This window comes from Chenopodium album, chromosome 23 (genome assembly GCF_948465745.1).
Source record: "Chenopodium album chromosome 23, dcCheAlbu1.1, whole genome shotgun sequence".
Taxonomy (NCBI): domain Eukaryota; kingdom Viridiplantae; phylum Streptophyta; class Magnoliopsida; order Caryophyllales; family Amaranthaceae; genus Chenopodium; species Chenopodium album.
In genome coordinates, this window is record NC_137856.1 from 27,126,327 (window position 1) to 27,146,133 (window position 19,807).

The 19,807-nt window shown below is 34.6% G+C and overlaps 1 pseudogene across 1 annotated transcript; it reads left to right on the plus strand.

Moving 5' to 3' along the window:
- Positions 1-14,039: 14,039 nt before the first annotated feature.
- On the plus strand, positions 14,040-19,269 carry LOC145608557 (guanylate kinase 3, chloroplastic pseudogene; annotated as a pseudogene). Its single transcript, XR_014105835.1, has 2 exons — positions 14,040-15,193; positions 19,005-19,269. The product of XR_014105835.1 is annotated as a guanylate kinase 3, chloroplastic pseudogene (transcript).
- Positions 19,270-19,807: the final 538 nt, after the last annotated feature.

Below are 19,807 nucleotides of genomic sequence, written 5' to 3' on the forward strand. Positions count from 1 at the left end.
ATTTCTTCCTTAATCATTCCCTTACTCATAATCTTCGTAGTATAGTTTATAATCACAACAAATATTGGTTACTTTAATAATTTGGATTATAATAATTAATTAGGAATAGAAAGACCAGTTTCCTTGTGGATTCGACCCTACTTCCCTATCTGCATAAGTTAGTGGACTTAGGTAATTATTTTTGATTAGGTGATACGACTTTAGCCTGTCACAGTCATTGATGGGTTCTCACCTAAAGCATCAGCATCTAAACCAGCCTGCAACCTATCGCCTTCGTTCAACGACCCCGCCTGGATGGGGTTTTCTGGAGTCAAGGTGTCACACTGATTCAGACACTCACTTGGTGTAGGATCAGCCACAACCAACTTTTCACATTGTGACTCAGTTGGAGTAGGCACACCTAAACCCTGGCTGCCACATGTAGATGCATCAACTACACCTGACTCCTGCAGAGTTTTCCCAGCCAACTCTCTATTTTTTTTCGCCGTAGCGACGCCCTGTGCGAACAAATCAGTCACCCCTAGATAAATAGAGTTCGTTCTTTTATCCAAAGCAGTCAACAACTGCGGGGTAACCCGATCCATTACGGACTGCACCACCTACAACAACAACTGAAATAAATACCAATACCCTCGACAAAATTTATACAAGTTTAAATACTACCTGACTACTATATTTCACACGGGTACTACCTTCTCAGTCATTCCTTCCACGTCTACAACGGGTTGGGAATTCAAACGGGGATTCACCCGATCCATCACCTTCTCAACAACCTACACAAGATGTAAACACAATTACAACAACAATTGACAAAGACACACAAATGCCTACTCACCATCATACTTGTAAAATAGAGTCAAGTTCAGACCTTTTCCATGATTCCCTCGATATCCACTACAGGTGCAGGTCTAATCTGAGGAGTCACGCGCTCCACCACCTTCTCCACCACCTACCAACAACAACGTTCACATATATCAAATAACCCTTAACAAAGATATACATCAAAATAAATCGATACCTTTAACACAAAAAAAATCACTACCTTATCCATAATTTCTTCATCATCCATCACAGACTCAGACCTTGAAACAGGCATTTCTGTTACAACCTTATCTACAACAGCATTCTTTGATCCACCCGTTTGATCTAAATCACGGGGACCTAACGGATGCTCCTCACCATAGGCGATATTCAACGACTAAAGAACAACACAATATAATCAGAAGAAGCAACACCCAAATATATTCACACATTTATCCCCAACACAAAACGCAAATTAATCTTACCGGAGTACGCCCATAGTCACCCGATTCAAATTTATCATCTGCAACAACTTTGCTTATTACATCCTGAGACCATGCCTTCAACCTCGGTGTCAAGCCCCAAGACATAGGCACACGATGAAGGTGATCAAGATAAAATATCTGCATATATAAAATAATAGGCATCGTGTAAAGGTTCAAACTCCTCAACCAAAATTAACAACGACACAAAAAACAAATATACACTTACCAAGGCAAACAGAATACAGCCACCAGATCCTGCAGCATACCCTTGATCGTCTAATTTCTTTTGGAACCTCCTTGATGTAGAACACATCCAGTTGTGCACCAATGTGCACCAGTCATAGTTGGCAGCATCATCGTACGTCAAAAGAGCTCCATTCAAAGCTACTGCCAGATTAGTTGAGTTTGTTGTTGCACACAATATGTACCCCAAAGCAACAACCAAAAACCCAATCTTGAAGTCAGTCTTCTCCGCCTTCGTGGTAAGAGGCAACACCTTTCCGTTTGGATCTGCTCGAACCAATGAGCCAGCAGCATTTGCCAGGTTAATGCTATCACCCTTTGCAAACAACGACTTAATTCTGCTGAACTCAGCTTGCTTCTCTTCTGGTATTGATGATGGCACTGCCATCGACCCCCTCAGTATACCGAGGACATACTCCACCTGGACAGCAGTCAACGGTAGCACAAAATCATCACCAAAAACCATGGACCCATCAGCTAACACCCTAGACATAATCCAGTAAGCAAATTTCCGGGGAAGATAGGACAGTGGTGAAAAAAGCAGGCCTCCAAAACCCATTTCTTCGACCAACTTTCTCCTGCCATCATCAAACTTCTTAACCAAGGTACCAAACGCCCTCACACCATTCATGTTTGGTGCCTGCACAACACCAAAATATCAAACATCAAATATAATCCCAAAACACATGCATCTAACCATGGAAAGCTTCTAATTGAAATATCGAAATGTAGTAGCTAATCATCAGATACAACATCACCAACACTGACAACTTTAATTTACCTTTTGAGTTGTTCTGGACTGGGTCTTTACAACAATCCCTCTCTCCCTAACCCTATCACCTTGTGTCTTCTTAACACCAACCTGCAGAATACAAACCATGTTAATCATCTAGTCACAAATTAATACAGTACTTAATCATAACTAAATACCCATTCCAAACTATTACCTTTGCCCTTTTTGCTTTGCTCTTCACTTGTTTACCTCCCTTCCTCTTCCCAGATGTCATCTTCTCCTGCATCAAGTTTAATGCTAGTGCCTTCCACCCTTCTTTTATCTCATCATACTCCTCCTCGTCATCATCCTCATCCTCCCCCACATCAGGATCTGACTCATCATCCTCATTTCCACTTGCCTCATACTCTGAACAGTCTTCATCAGAAACATTAGTGGTTTCCTGACTAGTGTCCTCCAACTCCTCTCTTTCAAACACCACTGGATCAGTAATTTCTTCTTCCCTTTGCTTTTAGCACCATCATTCACCACATCCCTCTTCACACTACCACTAACAGAACTCTTCTTCTTCATTACTCTGTAGGATAAATGAACATAGATATAAACTAATTCCCTTCACAAACAAACCACCAAATAACAAACCACAACTGAACAACCAATTATTTCACTGCTCAATCCTATTACTCACGATTTTATCACATATCAGAAATTAACCCCCAAGTAAACAATCAAAATCAATACATAAAACACAACTAAATCAATGTACTGCTCAATACTATCTATGGATGTTTATTATGCAAGTTTAAGTCATACTACAATTACCCCTAACCTAGTAACCACACATTACACAGCAACTCCCCAAATTCAGTTCTACCAAAATACACAAATAACCTTCTTACTCTAGCAACAACTCAGCAAATTCAATTCAACCAAACCACAATAAACCAACAATTTCCTATAAACTACACGCAAAAGGACCACATTTCATTGGTTATTGGTTTCTTTTGTCGTCATTTAACCAAACAACAATCTAACTTCCTAAGAATTGTTCATGCAATTGCCCGCACAAACAAACCCTAATTACCCAATTTCAAACAATTCCGCAAAATTTACCTTCAACATAGCAAACAACAACTCAAAATCATAAAACCAAACACATAATTCCATACCCGATAACCCTAATTCAATTTGAAGGTTACCAATTCGCGACTTCACTAAATTTAGCTAACTTAACAGCATGCAAAAAAACGAAATAAACCAACAACAAATCAGAATCGCAACAACAAATCAGAATCGCAACATCAAATCATGAATCCGTAGTCCATTTCATCATCACAACACAAAATAAAATTGATTAAACAACTAAGCCTTACCTTTAAACTCAATTGTACTCAACAACAACGAACAAACGAAGCAGACGCACCACCACTACCGTCAGCACTTAAAAGATGGAGACGAAGAGAAGCTTAAACACCGAGGAAAGAAGACGACGAGTACAGAAGAAGACTCGAATGCAGTACAGAGAGATAAGGAGAGAAGGAAAGTAGAGAGAGAAGCAATTTAATTTTCTCGAAGAAATGAAATGAATTGAATTTTCATTTCACTCAACCAACACCCCGTTACATTTCAAATTCAAAACGGGATTGACATGTCATCAAGTAAAAAAAAAAAAAAAGCAAAAACACTCATATGCTGACTAATGGTGACTAATGCACCATAAATTACCACCCTGCCCTCCTATATGCAAATTTTGCAAATAGGAGCTATGCGCTGAGGAGGACTCATCTTTTTATACTTTGTGAAAAACCACTTTTTTTTTTTTTTTTTGAAAAACTACCTTATAAATATCAAAACATACATAAATTTCAAGAAAATATATTTTTGTATTCGTAATTGATTTTACAATTTAATAATTTTAAAACAAAAAACACATAATAGTTTAATTAAAGTGTTATTGCCTATTACAAAAGTATAATTTTTTGTAATGTAATTTATAATGTGACTTTATTTATTGTTGTTTTTTTATTTTATTGTGGTTATTAGTTATAAGACAATTGAATTTAAAAATATGAATAAATTGTAAATATGATATCTTTCAAATAACAAATTGTAAATATGGTAATTTATCAGTTACATATTAGGATAAAATATTTAATGTGAAAAGATTTGTTTTTATTAGCAAAAAAATAAAATTAATCTTTATAGTCTTATAAAATAAACAGCCCGTCTTGTGTGTGGCCAGCCACACCGTGTGACCACTTATAAAATAACAAAGTAACCCATATAAAAATGATCAAGTAACCCCTGTAATACTAATTGAGTAACCCCTATAGCACTAACTGAGTAACCCTATAGCACTGACGAAGTAACCCTTTTAACACTGATCAAGTAACCCCTATTACACTAATAAAGTAACCCCTGCCACACGGTGTGGCCAGCCACATATAAGACTTTGTGTAAAATAAATCAATTTATTTACCATGAAGTGAAATTTTTTGTGAAATTGATCTAAGAATTGTAACTATACAAAATCAAATCTATGGATTTTATTGGAAATTTTTAATCGTCCCTAATCGCCGCTTGGTTTTTATTTGTGACAGTTGAAAAGTATCTAATGGAATAAACTTTTCTTTTAATTAATTTTGGACGAAATTGTACAAAATTGGTTTTAAATGAGACATGAACGTAATCATCCTATAATTAAAAATAAAAATTAAGTTAATTTGATGACTTGATTAAGCTACCTAAATGGCTAAATCACAAAAAAAAAATTGTTTTAATCATAAAATTAATTAATAAAAACTAAAAAGGTTTGTAAAAAAAATTAATAAATTTATACGATTTATAACAATATAATTAGTGTGTACCCCGGGCGATGCCTCGGGTTTTACTTTGAATATCAACAAATATTATTTTACCTATAAAATATTAACTATATAATTAAAATAAGAGTGAATAATAATAACTATGAAACTAAATAAGTGCTCTCAAATTGATGTTTAATACAAATTATTTAGTATATTTTAATTGAATATGAAACATGATTAAACGATAGCAAAGTGATGTGTGTCATAAATGGCACACATTTGATGAGCATTTAAGTCCTTTCTATCCTCTTTTCATAGCTTTCATGCTTAATAAATGCTTAGTTTTATGCTTTATTGCTTAATTTTACCTTTCCTCTCTCATTTCGTAGCTTTCGTGCATTTCGTTGGTTTTCTAGCCTTTTCTCCTTTATATGCTCTATTTTCGTGGTTGTAGGTATTGAACGAGGTTCGGGTCTTGATTTTTGTGATCCACTATGGTGGAAGAAGCTTTTGGATCATCAAGTTCATGGCATTTGGGAAGTTCAAGATGCAAAGAAGTGGAGTTCCAAGCCTTGGCTCTTCTCTTGTGCTCGCTTGCGGTGCTCCCTTCAAAAGGATTGTGTGCCCTCCAATATTAAGCCTTAGCTACTACCACTCCTAGTGCTCATCACCATCATAAATCATGTGTACACCCCTTGTGCTTGAAGAGTTGAAGATTCGAAGAAACCTAGCTGATTGCGGCCGCACGCGCGGATGGTGCGGCCACACGCGAAGGATGTGCGGCCGCACACCATGGTGGTGCGGGCACACATCATGGTGGTGCGGGCGCACATCCTTTGTAGTGCGGCCGCACCGGCGTGGGTCTTTTCCGATCGGATTTTGACGATTTTCTCTCTCTTCTTATACCTATTTGAACCCAATTTTTGTAAGCAAGTTTCATAATAGAATTAGATCATATTCTTAGCTTAGTTGAGAGCTTCTCTCTCTAGATCTAAGGGTCAGTTTTAGGAGTAGATTTTAGAGAGAGAAAGTGAAGAATTTCAATGGTGATTGAGAGATTGAAGATTCAATGGTGACAATTGTATTGGAGATCTACTTTATTATCAATGAGCATTTCTAAACTCTATCTCATTTATTGTTTTGTTTAGTATTAATGTTTGGATTGTTTTGGAATTTGATGATTTGATGATTGATCTTTGATATTCATGTTTGTTTGGTTTTATATTGATATTTGATCTTTGATTAGTGGATTTGTTCTTCTTAGATTGTTGATTGTTGATTTCTTTAGTTGTTTGTTGGTTAGATGATGATGTTAGAGCTGAGTAGTTGTTTGGTTGCGGATTTGATGAAGCTTATGATGTAATGAATTGATGTAAATTGGGGATTATTGATGGAGTTGATGATGTGATTAAACTTGGTTGATTGATCATGTGCATGTGTGTGATTAATTAAAGAGTAGCTAACTTTGATTATTGCACTAGATTGCATTGTAAGTTCACATTGATACGGACCATTGATTTGTGGCTTGCATTTACACGATTGAGGTGTCTTGTGATGTTTCCTAGCTAGAGTTTATCGTAGTTGACGCTAGTTAGACCTCTAGGAGAATAGCTTGATATGCTCTTTTGGTTGCATGTTTGATCTACCCTCACATTGCTTGACTTAGTCGACTTTCCATTCCAATTTGCTATGTTCATTGCTATTATTTGTGGATCCTAATCCCTAGCTCTTATATTTGTTTGGTTTCTTCGTTTTAGTAGTTGTTAGTGCAACCTTTTACCCTTAGACTTCGACCTAGCTTAGGCACATAATTGGAAGCACTTAGACATTACCGTTCCTTTGGGTTCGACCCTTGACTTACCTCTATACTTGTATTTAGGTTTGTTGAGTGTTTATAAAATTTGTTTGGCTTAGGGAAGATTAGCCCAACGACCTAGTTTTCCCCACGTCACAAAGATGGTTAGAACATTAGTATAATTATTATTGGTCTTGTGTTCAAACCTTGTAATAAGCAATTTTATTGATGTGGCATATAATACATGTAAAAGGTGATGTGGTATATATCTAATACATGTGAAAGGTGTCACGTACTCACGTGGCACATACTCCATTTTAGGAACGCTTTTTAATATAGAAGTATAGATACCTCTTCGTACTTAGATTTTTCAATCATTTTTTACCAAATTTAATTATCTGATTAAATTAGATCTACATGTAAAAACAAAATTCAATAAACAACACATAAACATATAATCATTAAGCATTCCAAGTAACACATTGTAAGCCATAATCATAAATATTCATTTAAACATGGATTTTAAAAATTAAACTAAGAATTAGGCAGGCACTGATGACATCAAACTGACACAAAATTATGACACAAAATTCTCTTGATTTGGTTTTGTATTGATATAAAATTTTATAAATCTATCAATTTATAGTGGTACGGTAAGCATCAAAAATTTTATTTTAATCATTATTAAGGAATAATTTTTTATTTCTTATTATAAACACTATCAAGATTATCATAGATATATAAATCTTATATCTAAATATGATTGTTTTTTTTTAAATAAAATTATTTTTAGTTTTTTAAATAAAATTAAATCTTTATAAATCATTATTCGTTGTTTTACCTACGTGGCAAAGTTCTTAAATCTCATTCGTCACTTTTGTTTAGGTGGCAAATGAACTTTTAAATTCTAAAATAAAATAAAAATCTAATTTTTAATTGGTCAAAAATATACCTTTGCTTATGTGGCGGGCCGAATGCTCTCCAAAAATGCCTACTTTACTTTTGTTTAGGTGGCAAATGAATTTTTAAATTCTAAAATAAAATAGAAATCTAATTTCTAATTGGTCAAAAATATACCTTTGCTTATGTGGCGCGCTGAATGCTCTCCAAAAATGCCTACTTTATTTATATATATTAGATTAAATTTGTGAAAAACTGTCTAATTAAAAAAATTGTTATAAAAACTACCTTATAAAAATTAAATGTTGTAAGTTGCTACCATGTGCTTAATTTAACAAAGAAAGTGACGGGAAATTAAGGGTTATAAGGGGGCTATGGTAGGGCTGAGCAAAACTACCTGAAAACCCGACAACCCGTTCCGTAATCGTTCCGAAAATTAGGGTACTCGATCCGATAACCTTAACGATTTATGTCCCCGTTCCGATAAAATGTTATCGGATTAGGTTATGGGGTATCATTTTAAAATTAACGGTTACCCGATTTGATCCGACAAGAAATTGTTTTTCCTATTTAAATCTATTTTTCCAAAATCTTAAGTATTTTTTTACTTCATAATCACTTTAAGCCTAAACTGAACTGGTTGGAGCTGAACAAAACTGAATAGAATAGAGCTGAGATGAATTGTTTATGAGACAAGGAAATTAGGAACTAAATTGATTGGAGATAAACTGAACTGAACTAAATTGATTGGAGCTGAACTGAACTGAACTAAACTGAAATTAAGCTAAAGAGAACAGGCCCTTTATAAAGTAATATTAATAATAATTTGGTCAAGATCATGTGGTATTGTTGTTAATTAGTGTTAAACGATATCATAATAACTACATTATTAAGTTTAATTATCACTAATAGATATCTTATTGGGTACCCGATAACCGATCCGAGTACCCGAAGTTTGGGTACCCGAACTTATCGGTTTCGGTTTATGGATGTCACTATTTAGTGATATTGGCTATCGATTACCCGAACCGTTAGTACTAACGGTATGGGTACCCGTCACATGCTCACCCTTAGGATATGGAAATGTTGGGAGAAAAAAGGAGAAAAAAATTATTGGAAATGGATCATTAAACGTCTCTTATTCAATGTAATAATTCGCCAAAAGGTAGCTCTTTACAACATTAATTGTTTTATAAGGTAGTTTCTTACAAATCTATTGTTTATTAGGTAGTTTCTTACAATAATTTTTAATAAGGTAGTTTTTCACAAAAATTAACTTGTAACATTTTTCTTTTGTCTCTATCCCGAAACTCCAAAACACCTTCTTCCTTTACTAATGTAATACAAAACTTGTGTTATAATCATTGAAATTCTAAAACAATCCATTTATTTGATATTGTGCTACTTATATATCTTTTCAAGTTGTTTTGACACTTTTTCTTCTCGGTTACATTCCATACATCACTGTTAATCCAAGTCTTTTAATACAAATATGATTTCCTAAAAGGCTAGAAGCCATCAACTTTTCCAACAATCAAGCTCAATTTTGATGGTGCTTCCACTATAAACTCAGTTCAACTTCAACAAGTTTTATGTATGTGACATATATCACAATCATTACATCACGACATGTTATATCATTACATAATTATAACTTTGCGTGATGGCATTCTACAAGCATTATAGTAGGGTTTTACATGTATAGATATTGAAGGAAACAACCTTATTTCCATAAATTATATTCGAATAAAGCTCATTTAATTTCTCAATACCTTGGAAAGTTGATTTATAGTACTCAAATTACGTGTCCTTCTCACCAAGTTTGGCAACAAGCTATTCTTTAAATCACATTTTCTAGCAAATAAAATAAATTAAAACGACATTTGGGTTTCAAAAGTAGGTCATCTATTAGTGATGCTATGTTGGTTGACTGTCAAGCTCACATATTCACTCTATTGTAGACAAGTAGACGATGATAATTAGGTTAAACCCTAGTGAAGATGGTAACTTCATGTTGTTACTTTCATTAAATTTTATATTTTTTAAAAAAGTACAGAGCATCATACTATTGTGCACGTCATATCAAGCAACGCTTGAGGTTTTTTGGTTTTTTTGTTTTTTAAATTTTTTTTATTTTTTTAACACCTCGCTTCAGCATCTAATGGGTTATTTGGAGGGGGAAATTCTCTTAATGTGGTTCAATATAGCTCTTCACCTAACCTTTAAAGTAGTATTGTATTGTGCCATCCACCATTTTATTCTTTATACTTCTTCCGTCTCAGTTTATTATATAATTTTATCAAGACACATAATTGTAATAAATGAACTTATCAAGTTTAGTTTATTTTTATTACTCTGTAATGAAAAAAGGGTTGAAGGTGGTGGAGACTGTTATTATTCCGTCTGGAATGGTCAACAACCATTAAACCCAATCATAGGGTAGGATATCAAAACTAGGTGCTTTGAATCCAATTTTAATTAATCGAAGGTGTCTCGGAACAGGATGTTCGCCGAGCTACTGCCATCTACCAATGTCCTATGGACATTGTGGTTGGCCTGTCCAACTGTCATGATCAGAGGATCGTCATGCGGGAAGGCTACCCCCTGGTAGTCCTCGGTTGTGATTTTCATATTCGGATCCTGAGGTTGAGTGTGTGGCTCCTACCGAGCTGAAATTAACTAGGTGGGATGGATGGCAAAGGTGTCGTTTTTAGACATTCATCGGCTTGTCCCCCCAAAGATGACAAAGACATCACTCAATATGGGCATTTGGGTCATTCTTTTGGGGGAAGGAGGTAGCCCCAATTTAATTAAAAAGGTAATTTTTTATGTAAAAAACTTAATCCTTGCCAAAATTTCGACGGGTGGAGTCAAATTTTATATACTGTCCATTGATCTCTACACCTTGGCCTTTTTTTTTCCTGCTTATTTATCTTTCCTACTACAAAATACATCAAATAGATTCTAAAATAATCCATTATTTTATATGAGTACAAAAAAGAAAAAAAATACTTATTTAATTATGTAGCGTATTTTTTTTTAATTTTAATTAAAGGTTTTATGTGAGATTGCAGTGACATTGGACTTAGGCCCCGTTCACTTCACCTTATTTTTGTTAAACATAAATTATTTTTACTGAATTGAAATATTTTTTGCTGAACTTAAATTATATTTACTAAACTGAAATTAATTTTATTAAATTGAAATTATTTTGGAAAAATTGACAAAAATAATCCCAACTTTGTCCGATTCGTTCAAAATAATCTCAACTATATAATATTTTTAAATAATCTCAACTTTATACTCCATTAATTTTAAACAGTCCCTAGTGACTTGAAACCGGCTTAATAGGTTAACATTTGTGACTTGGGATTATTTGTACACATGTCACCACGTGATTGGTATAAAAAATAAATAATAAAAAAATAAAAAAAAACAAGAAAATTAAAATAAAAAATTAAAAAATTGAAACAGAGAAAAAAAAACTGACAGCCCAACCACTCAACCACCCTTTCCACCAACCCTAGCCACCCCTCCCCCACCAACTAACCCCAACGAACGCCAGCATCCCAGCGACTAGGGATGGCAGTGGATCTGGACCCGGTCCGGATCCGTGGATCCAGATCCGTTTTTCACGGATCTGGGTCTTCAAATTTTGGACCCGACGGATCCGAGTCGGATCCGAGTCCTGCTGAAAAAGACGGATCCCAGACCCGGATCCAGATTCGTTTACCAGTTTTCATTTTTCCTATTTTTAAAAAACTATAATTGTTTGTTTCCTTATTAAAAATGTTGACAATGTTAGTATTGATAAGTTCAAGAGATGAATTTTGGATGCCACATATCAAATTTACTAGCTCATTTGTAAAATCGTACTTTTATCGTCCTTTATAATTTTATTTCAAAATATAAGTGTATTAGTTGGTTACTTTGTGTTTTTAGATTAGTTGTATAATTATAATTTAGGTTGAACTTAATAACCCCCGACAGAAGTTTTAAATGCATTTTTTGACCCAAATATTAAATTTTTGCAAAAAATTAGGCAGAATATATTGGACCCGGATCCGTTGGACTCGTTGGATCTGGATCCGGGTCTTCATTTTCCAGACCCGATGGATCCGGGTCGGATCTGGATCCTTGATGAAAAAAACGAATCTGGATCCGGGTCCATCTAGACCCGGTCCAGATTCGACTCGTTGCCATCCCTACTAGCGACCCTACCTATGATAACCCCAGCCACCAGCCTGCTAAAAACTACCAGACCCCACTTTTGACTTATTCTTGATTGAAATTCGAACTATTTGACTGGTAATCAAGGCAATTCTCGACTCTCGAACCATTTGGCTGATAATTGAGGCAATTTTCGACTCATTCTCTAGTCCTCATTCATCTCTTTTCCTATGCAAGTTTTCTTATTCGATTTTGACGCGAATTGAAGGTATAATATTCACTACAATTACATAGAACAACTTCATCCTCTATTTTAACCGGATTCGAGGAGGAGAAGGGAGGGGATGGCCGAAATCAGGGAGGGAAAGGGAGGGGTGGCCGGAATCGAGGAAGGTAATGGTGAAGGTGGATGAAATCGGAAAGGGAATGGTGGAGCTGCTATTTGCCGGAAAGGGGTTGCTGCCTGTTAAGGTTGGGTTTGGTTTTTTTTTTTTTGAGTTTGATTTTTATTTTTGTAAGACCGATAACTTGTTATAACAAGTTGGATGACCGGTTGGGACCATTGAAAGCAAATTCATATCAAAGTTCAGACTATTAAAAATAATCAAAAGTTGGGATTATTTTGGGCGAATGAGGCAAAATTGAGATTATTTTTGTCAATTTTTCCAATTATTTTTGTTGAATTGATTTTCTGTTATATTTCTTCTTTAAAATTAATGTTTTTTTTTAATTAACATGAGCTTATTTTTATTGAACTGAACTTATTTTTACTAAACTGGACTTATTTTTGCTGAATATTATTTTTGTAAGGTGAAGTGAACATGGCGTTATCGTGAGTTCAGATTACTATTAACACCATATTTTGAGTTTTGCATATCAGATTTTGACTTTTTCATATCAAATTTTGACTTTTTTTTTTTTTTTTTGTTTTTTTTTTGTATATTTTGATTTATTTTTATATCATATTTAGATATTTTTATATTAGATTTTGACATTCTAATTTGAAATGATTTATATATACATTTTATTAAAGGAATTGATTGTGAATTTTAAGGATTAGAGTGGATATAGATTCTAGGGGACATGGCGGAATTAGAACCCTTAGTATGAGATTCTATACCCAAAATGCCAAACCAAACAATAAAATGGTAGAAATAGACTTTAACTCCATTCCAATCAATCATCAATAACATCAATAACATAATTATAAAAGAGACACCAGGAATGACACGTGTCATTTCCTGGTGTTGTGTTTTCCCTACAAAATGTTTTTTCTCCTTTTATTTTATTTTTATTTTTTGTCAAATCTTCTCAAACAATCTTCTACAACACCAACGAAGATATTTTTTTTTCCATATTTAGTTAATATATATATATATATATATATATATATATATATATATATATATATATATATATATATATATATATATATATATATATATATATATATTCCATATTAATGCTCAAATCATGTGTCGACCAAAGTTTGTCAACTAAGACCACTCTCACCCATGGTCAAAAAAATAAAATGTCATTCTCTCTCTACCCACTTTCTCACTCCTTTTTTCCACTTTTTTTCATGGGCGTTTTTTTTGTATACAAGTCCTCACTCCTCACACACTCATGGGCTAAAATAAACCCACAACAAAAGTAAATTTTTTAATAATAACGAATTAAGTAGAAAATTGTGATTTTTCGAAGTGCACAAAAATATAACAAAATGGGTGTCTACTTATAGATAAAAATAAATTATGAACATTGATAATTTTTATTTCTGTTTTTAAATATGTTAAATTGGTCAAAATAGCTATTTTTAGATTTAATTAGTGAGTACACAAGTTACTGTAGCATTCCAAAAATGCCATGGCCTTGGGCATATCTGATTTTCCTCATGGGCATTTATTTTTTTGCCCATGAGTGGGATACATGTTTTTGGGTTTTTACCTTAAAATTCTCCTCATGGGCATATTTTTGACCATAAGTGATAGTGCTCTAAGAGCTTGTTCACATTTACTTGATTTCAATTCAGTTAAGCTCCAAACCAAACGACTCCTAAATACTGTTCGATATTAAACTATTGATTGATTCGTTAATAATAATGGATTAATGGAGTGGAATGAGACATGCCGTTAATGAAATTGGTAATCTACATCTACACAATATGTAGGTTGGTTCTTCTCACATCTCAAATTGACTGGTCTCAAAACTTGGCAGCTCTTCCCACACTCTCGCTCCACTTCTCTCTCCCCTTTGTCAGTCATTCAAGTTGTTGCAAATTTCCAGTTATTTCCGCTTCTTCTATAAATTCGATGCTCGTTAGAAGATTTTCTGCCACTTTATCTCGTTTAGAGATCAACCCAATTTGCAATTCCTGCAAATTGCGCAATTTCCACTCAAACCCTAGAAAAATCACCCTAATTTCTTCCCAAATACCAGCAAAATTGACCCTTCAAACCCCAGATTTCAAAACCCACAAATTCTACTCCTCAAATTCCCAAATGGGTGATGCCCGACGACCCACTTCGGTCCCAATACCGGACATCAACAAATCAGACCGGTCTGAGCTTCTTCGAGCCCTCGAAACCTCGCTGGGTTCGGCGTTCAGCACGGCGCCATTGGCGCCCCAACCGAACCCCCTTATCATAGTCATCAGCGGGCCGAGCGGCGTTGGGAAAGATGCAGTGATCAAGAGATTGAGGGAAGTAAGGGATAACATACATTTTGTTGTTACTGCCACTAGTAGACCAATGAGGCCTGGGGAGGTTGATGGGAAAGACTATTACTTCGTTTCGAAAGACGAGTTTTTGTCAATGGTGGAAAGGGATGAATTGTTAGAACATGCTTTAGTGTATGGAGATTATAAGGGTATACCAAAACAGCAGATTAGGGAGTTTATGGGTAAAGGGTATGACATTGTGTTGAGGGTTGATATTCAAGGGGCAGCTACATTGAGGAGGATTCTTGGGGATTCGGCTGTTTTTATATTTGTGGTGGCTGAGAGTGAGTATGCAATGGTGAATAGGTTGATTGGGAGGAAGACCGAGACGAGGGAGATGTTGTTGGTGAGGATTGCTACTGCTCGGGAGGAGATTAAACATGCCGGTAATTTCGATTATGTAGTTGTTAACGCGGATGGGCAGCTTGAGAGCGCGGTGAAGTTGGTTGAGTCTGTGATTGATGCTGAGAAAGCTAGAGTTAGCCCAAGGAATGTTAGTATATAGCCTATGTTGAGCTAATTTTTGTTCTTATTGATGAGGTAATTTTTAATTTACTACTTTAATGTAATTATGATTTCCCAAACTATGTTGTAATTCATTTTTGAAGATGTGCTTCAGAATTTAGTTTCATGCTTTTGGCTTGTTATTTGAGATGCAAAAGATCTAAGCAAGAGGTGGAGCCGCTACATGTAGTTGCCTAATCTATTCTTTGTTGCTTTCTTGTTGAAGGATGTGAGATCATTTGTGTGTTCTTTGTAATCTTGTATTTAAGCTCTGTTGTATCTAATGTTTTCTGCCTATTATATCAATAAGCTTCTAATTGCTGTCAGTGTTACCAGAAATTTGGTACATTTTGGTACTAGGAATAGAGTCAGGAATCCAGTTCACTTCTCAGTTATGCTTAACTAGATCGCAATTGAACTACTGTAACCATTCACAAGTTCATACGTCCCAGAAAGTGGTTTTCTATCGGGGGGGTTGAGCAAATTAGATATGTCCCAGAAAGTGGTATGCCATAGGGGATGTGGTTCAGCAAATTAGGAGCATGAGCATGAGAACATCTAAGGGAATAGTTCTAGACTACTTTGTCTAATTATGCATGAACATGGGCTCGGAAATAGCTTGGGTAGCCTCAATGGGTTAAGTGATCACATTGTTGTCGACCCGAGTTAGTTGTAGCAAAGTGGGCCATATTATTTACGTCAAAGGAAATAATACGCTAGTAGTCAAATCGTCATAGTAACTTCATAGCTTGAATTAATGGTATCCTGGAAGTGGATGGAATTTCCTAGATGGAGCAACCACCTAATAATGGAGTTGAAGTTGTGGATGGTAGTCAATATTCAAATTAACCAACTAATAATGGGTGTGAAGTAGGCTTTGATTGATGGATTGATATAATTGGTGTGAAGTGTAACTATTTGCTAGTTTGGTAATACATACAGTGAGTATTGTTTTAAAAAATTTATACATGCAACATAAATAACTGTTGGTCTTTTCCTGAGTGATAAATGATTGAAATTATAATGTGTTTGACCCTTGCCCATACTCTATTTTTTGAGGGCCTGGAGATACACTGCCTATGTATTATTAAAGTTCTTATAGACTCTTGTCTTATTATTTGACTCTTTGTAATGGGAATTGATGCTTGACAAACTGAGAGTGAGTAGCATAGATGGCAGTTAAAAGAACCAGTGCATCAACCATCTAATTTGGATATAGATATAGCAACTTTCTTAATTTAAAAATGTTTGAAAGAGAAATCATCCATGATGTGGAGCTTTCGTGAATCCTGATCAACTGAATTAGAAGTAGAGAATGACATTTGGCTGGAGTGAACTTCTGGAGACAGAGAAAAGTGTAGATTTCAAACAATGAGTTTGATTTCGAAGCCATGCTTAAGGACTAAGGAGAACTCCTGCCTTGAGATTATGAAAGAAGTGAGTTTCACATGTTTGTTGGAGAAAATAATGAGGATGCTTTTAGGAAATGAAAGAGGAGAGGTTCATTAGATTTATGGAAAAGTCCGGCTGTTTACTTTATGATCAGGGTTTAACTTTTTGAATAGTGGATTTTACTACAGTCTAGGGAGATGTATTTATTCTGTGTAACTTGAAGAAAAAGGGGTTTAGGTGGCCCTGAGGGAGAAATGGGCTGATTGGAGCGGGATGAATTGGTTTGAAGTGATTCTTTATGTATTGTGAATCAAACACAACATGAGATAACCCGATTGCATTTTTCTGTTTAATACTTTATTCGAATGTCTTGTTCAGTTTCACTTTGTTGGTTAAAGTCCCTCCCAGTTGTTGATTCGTTTTATTTACCCTTCTGTGAAATGAACTCTTAATATTGCTGAAGGGTGTTAGAATTGTCCTAATTGATTCACTGTCTATGATTATTTTAAAGTGCTGTCTTATTACTGCATTTTCTTTCTTTCTTCACTTCCCTTCTTTAATGTCTAATCTTTTGTAACAGACATGCCTACAATTTCTCAAAGTATAATATCCTCAAAGTTCATAAATATTGCAACATACCCTATTTTAGGAAAACAATTATCTCCTTTCCTGTAAATACCCTATATACACCCTTGTTATTACTTGTTACTCTAGTTAATGCTTACAATTACATGGACAAGTTTATAATTTGCCTTTTTCTCTCTTCCTTTGTTCCATTGCCTAAAAACTTGTGCACTCCCCCATGTTGCAATATTAAAGTAACGGATGAAGTAATTGTGAATGGCCTATGCTCACAAACTTGTAACGTTGAAAATTATGAGGGTCATGTTTTGTTGTAATCACCTAAAATTTGATTGTCGTTTCATTTGTTATGTGATTTAGTATGTTTAGTTAACCAATTAGACTTGCTAAGTGAATTGGATGATTCTATACTAAGTTCTTCTATTTTCAGTTAGATGTCTAAACCAATTTCAACAGCTTTTGAGGAGTCCATTAGAAGCCTAAACCTTAATCTTAAAGCCTTTTATGTTTTGGTAAACCCTTGATTAGTTCCTTATGCTATCAGTTTATGATCAGTTGTGAGAGTATGACTATAGCGCATTAGTATTTAATATGTTCGTTGGTGAGGGACTGAGTATGCCATTAGTTTCTCAGAAGACTGAGTTAGATTTTTCAGAAGCAGAAATCCAACATTAGATGTGTCACAAGACCTGTTGATATAAGCAGCAGGACTTGATCATTCTGTATTCTTCCATTCTTTTCTTTAGGCGAGGCTCTCAAACTTGCATTTATTATACATACAATATAGAATCGCCCAGGATATATACCTTATAAAGGGATTGTAGATATTCTTTCTCATATAGCCAAGGGTAATTGGTTGGTGAAGTTGCCTAGAAATGTATTCTTAGGCTACTAAAGTCATTCCAAATGGTCTTAATGTATGATTGAGCGGAAGCCACTTGTGTAACTTTTTTCATTTTGATGATGGCATATATGATTATGAATATGTTAACAAAGTGCAAATGTCAAAAATGTGATGAGACTTGGTGTGTGATTGTGTTGGGAATCTTAGGATGTGGAATAGCTTGATGGATCATGATTTGGTTAATTTCTGAGGATTAGTCTTGGGTTTTCTTGGTGATATTCCCAGCTATCATAATGACATGGGTTAGAGTGTTAGAATGTTCAGGGATTTCAGCTGTGACTTGCTAAGAGTAAACCAGAAACCTGAGTTCTTACATTCTTTAAACCTCCTCTGGATTGACTTCTATTTCCCCTGATAAATAGCTGTATGATCACTTTTAGAATAATAAATTATTTATCCGTGATAGTAATTTTATATTCTGCTGCTAATAACTTGATTGTTTGCTAGGTCTTATTTGAGAGGTAGCTTTTTAATGAATGATCTGCGAGACATTTATCTGAAAAGTAACTATTTTGAAAGGAAAATGGACAAATTAGAGGCATTTCCTCTTACTCCATGTCATTTATGGATGTAAGTATGATACAACTATTAAGCACAAGGGAGTGTCATACTAAATGTATCTAATTGGGTTCCAGCATATCCCCTTCTCTATGTGTTTTTTCAGCAATGCTTGCTTAGTTAAATGGCATGAGGCTTACTTGCTGAATTATACGTAGTATTTCTTCTTTTTACTTGCCTTTGCCTGCACTCTTCAAGTCATGCTTACATTATGCAGATCAGCGGGATGCCCAGCTTTGCTTATTTTGCCAAACCTAGTCTTAATTTGGAAGTCCATGAACTGATTTGCATGAATATTGGGCCAATATTACTTACATGAATCTTTGATTCTATTGGCTTTGAATACATAATACCTGGTGCTGTTGGAATCCTATGTATATGTCTGTTCATGGCCCTGCTTTGTTTTTACAGGTGAGAAAGAACCTGTTTATTGACTAGTACTGGCTCAAGTTTTGGTGAGAAGCAAGAGTTTATAGGCTGGAATGCATTAATCGCTTCATCCTTCAATTTTTTTTGGCATACAATGTCGTTCAAGTGATACACATCTTTTTGGCTTCCACTTCTAGTCTTCTATTGCTCCCTCTAACGTAAGATTTCTAAAGTGATCCTTGAAAGATCTTCATTTCAAATTTTGTCTTGTATTCATGTATGATGTATGTATCCTTTTTCTTTGGCATAGAGTAATACAATAGTCTATGTTACAGAATTTGGGGTTTAACTTCTACTCTTGGGGGTATCCCACAACAGTTCCTGCTAAATGCTCTTTTTCACAAAATACAGGATTCAACAAAGATGTAACTTTTTGTTGTAAAATGTCAATACCCAAAGTGTAATGAGTTGGATATATGTGACTTTAAATTTAAACAGAATGAGTATTCTTTTCTTTCTACACACAACTTATTTCTCGAATAAACTGGTAACTTAGGCCCCGTTCTCTTCACCTAATTTTTGTTGAACTGAAATTATTTTTATTGAAACAAAATTATATTTGCTGAACTTAAATTATTTTTACTGAACTTAAATTAATTTTACTGAACTGAAATTATTTTTGCTGGACTAAAAATTATTTTTGCTGATTTCTATTATAATTCTTCTTAAGAAAACTGAATTTTACAAAACTGAACTTATTTTTACTGAATTGAAATTATTTTTTTAACTGAACTTATTTTTACTGAATTGAAATTATTTTTACTGATATGAACTTATTTTTACTG